The following is a 3344-nucleotide window of genomic DNA, read 5'->3' on the forward strand; positions in this document are numbered from 1 at the left end:
CATAGTGAGTGAAATCTTTACTAGCACCCAGTCTGCAGAGTATGGCAGTTCCGAGATCTCGCGCGTGCAAGAAGGTTATTTTTCGCGTGTGCGCGTGCTATCATTAAAAATCTGCCTGCAAAGCACATACATTTTCAAGCCACATTAGGAAATCTTACTTAATTTAATACGTATTTTTTTCTTTGTTTAATTAATTGGCGTGCGTGGGACAAATTGTGGCGTGCATAACCAAAATCTGTAAAAAAATAGCGCGTGCACCTGCCATACTCTGCAGTCTGGACTAGCACCCATAACCGATTTGTAATTTGCTTACTTCTTCACAATTACTTTCTAGATTTCCCTTCTTCTCATTTGTGATGTTTAGTTTTTACAAGGTTGGTCTTCATTTTCAATGTTTTACAAATATATATATTATATATACTTAATTATAAGCACTATACCATTTAAAGTGAACAACAATATCAGTTTTGACAGTTTTCAAATTGTAGCTTCTGCATGGTTTCATTATTTCTCGAAAAAGTTTTGAAATTTGTTTTATAAATAAAATATGAATTTCATAAACTTTTTAGTAGATTCAGAGATGCTAAGAGCATTAGGTCCAAATAAAGTTAAAAACTCCTGAATTAAAACTTTTTAAAATTCCATGGGATTAAAATGATTTAATTGCATTTTTGCTTCGCAATTAAACTAATTGACAAACCTAATTCCTTACCGGCTTGTTTTAATACTTGAGTGAAGCACTCATTATACAATGCAGTTATAATTATACTTTGCATGCTGGGTGAATGGTTACGATTTCATGCTAAATGTTAATTCAATAGTAATCAATTTCTTTCATCATGGCTCATTCGCCACACTTCTGGTACTTCTATTGTAGGATACCCAGTTCAATGCTCGATACTGGTAGGCGTATGTGTTCTTGTTTAAGTTTGTTCTTGGAAAAATAACTTTACTTTGTCAGTTTGATACTAATAAGCCATAGGCGTATGTGTTCTTGGGCAAAACACTTAAGGAACATTGCTTCATCCCAGTTGCCACTAATGAGTTGTAACGCCCTGGGTGTTGGTGTATGTGCCAACTGTGGTCTGAATCCCAGGCCCAAGTCTGCATGCCCTCCCCCACATAGAATAAATAATAGTAATAGATCGTTGTAGATGCTCAGGTTGTGGGGAGAAACTATACAAGTTGAAATCTCCAGCGTTCTACCTTCCAATACCTTATGTTAACGGCCATAAAACAACGTTCAGTATTCTTGTGAAGCCGACCAATGGAAGTTGGCATGAGTAAGTTTAGTCTACGGATTGTTTATTGTTTATATATAGGGGTTTCTAAGACCTGAGATTCTGTTACCATAAGTTAATTTAAACAAAGCAATGAAATTTAATATTTATTGATATCTGAGTTGTCTCTAAGACTAAATATCTGTATCTTTATATTGATTATTGAATATTCAAAGTTTCTGATTATATAGGCTTTGACTGTCCAATTATAGTATAGTTTAAGGTCTAAATGTAATGTATATATAATTTTATTAATAGCTGTTGTTTAATTAAAATTTATGTCCAAATGTTGCAGTAAATCAGTTTTACCTATCCAATAGAAAACCCCTTTGATAAAGTTCGTCGCTTAAGAAAAATCTTTATTATTTGTACAACATTAAAACATTATATATAATATGAATGAATGATTAACGTTCCATAATTCAGCTGCCATGAGAAAGACGCGGATTTCCATGTTGGAATTTCCCCTCGTGATGCAGGAGGAGTATCAAGTTATACATCGGATGGCGTCATCCAGGAGCTGAATGGATGGGAGGAATCACTAATTGTGTTTAACATTAGCAACCCTGAGTGTGAGATGATGTGGGGGAAGTGTTTGGACCAAATGTCGAGTGAAGAGAAATGGTCAAAGTACAAGTGAGTACCATGTATTAACTAATGCAAATAAGTAGAAGTATGTTTGAGTTGTGAAGTTCCTATGTAAATATTCGAGATTATGTATTCAGTATGTTTTATTGCAGTCTGTTCATTTTGAACTACTACACGAATAAATGAATATAATATAACTTATTTTATCCCCGCGTGGCTGGAAAACAGCAGTCGTTAAAACACAGGTGTTCTGTATCCACCTCGTGCCAGCTTACAAGTTACCACTTACCAAGTATGCTACTTTTGGGTTTATTACTTGTTTTGTATTTTTTTATGTGTTGTTGATAATTTAAACAACCTATTAGTGGTTGAAGCAATTGCTGTTACGTGTCTTGCCCAAGGACACATATGAAATAAGGTTATTTTTTTTATGTGTTGTTGCTTGTTGATAATTTGAACAACATATTAGTGGTTGAAGCAATTGCTGTTACGTGTCTTGCCCAAGGACACATACACCCACAATGATAGTAATATATATTTATGTAGATAATACAAATAACAAAAGTACGTTTGAATTGTAGAGTAAATATGTTCTCCTTCTAAGTATGCACTCATGCATTTTGTTTTATTAGAGCATGTTTATTTAGAACTATTTGTATTCAAAGTTAGTCAATATGCCAAAGATTGGTAATCTAATAGCATTTAAAACATACATGGCATAACTTGTAATAAATTCCGCGAATCTGACCCTGATCTGATGTACATATAGTTGAACGATTCTAGTATAGTGAAATGCAGTAATGATCTGGTGCTACGAAAAATTCAAATAGAATCATTCTATTTGAATAAGAGACTGACGATGCCCTTTAGGCGAAATATATTTCTCTTTTACTACTAGTGGTTGGACTTGATTTTTGTTGGTTACGTTTTCGTAGCACCAGATCATCAATACATGGCATAAAGATTTATTTTCGTAATATTATCAAGATCAAATCTATTTACATTCAAATTTGAAATTTTTCTATGATTTAGGTATGACGAAAACCGTTACAACTGTTTTGACTTTGCCCTCTCTCTACTGACACAAGTGGATGAATCTGTTAAAAGTTTCTTTGGTGAATCCCCTAAGCTGATCCCTTTCTCATTTAACCGAGAAGAAATGAGAATGAGGTTTGTCCGAAGACATGTCATGCCACAAGTAAAGATTGCAGCGAACTATCACAAACTATCGGTTCAAGTCTCGCACAGGGGAGTCGTGGTTATGGACTCGCCAGAACTTTATATATAACGCCTAACCATAACGCCTGTTATATCTTACCTTTCGCAAATATTATTGTTTTGGTTACAAAAATAGTAAATTCAATGAACAAATTTTGTTATTTTATGTCGTGTGTCGAACTTGCTTTGTTGCTACTAATCAAACTTAATTGTTTTGTATTGTTTTTTTTAGTTTTTCAAAAGCTTTCTAATGTGATT

At 33.8% G+C, this 3344-nt stretch overlaps 1 long non-coding RNA gene across 4 annotated transcripts; it reads left to right on the forward strand.

The window, feature by feature from the left end:
* Nucleotides 1–267: 267 nt before the first annotated feature.
* LOC104266173 lies at nucleotides 268–3144 on the forward strand. Of its 4 annotated transcripts, none has more exons than XR_717442.3 (4): nucleotides 268–374; nucleotides 1155–1283; nucleotides 1707–1916; nucleotides 2901–3144. It is a non-coding gene; the product is annotated as an uncharacterized LOC104266173 (long non-coding RNA). The 4 variants fall into 4 exon arrangements; XR_003397305.1 differs by having other exon boundaries at nucleotides 272–374; nucleotides 1145–1283; XR_003397306.1 differs by lacking the exon at nucleotides 268–374 and adding an exon at nucleotides 406–903.
* The last annotated feature ends 200 nt before the right edge of the window (nucleotides 3145–3344 follow it).

Source organism: Ciona intestinalis, unplaced genomic scaffold (assembly GCF_000224145.3).
Source record: "Ciona intestinalis unplaced genomic scaffold, KH HT000973.1, whole genome shotgun sequence".
Classification (NCBI taxonomy): domain Eukaryota; kingdom Metazoa; phylum Chordata; class Ascidiacea; order Phlebobranchia; family Cionidae; genus Ciona; species Ciona intestinalis.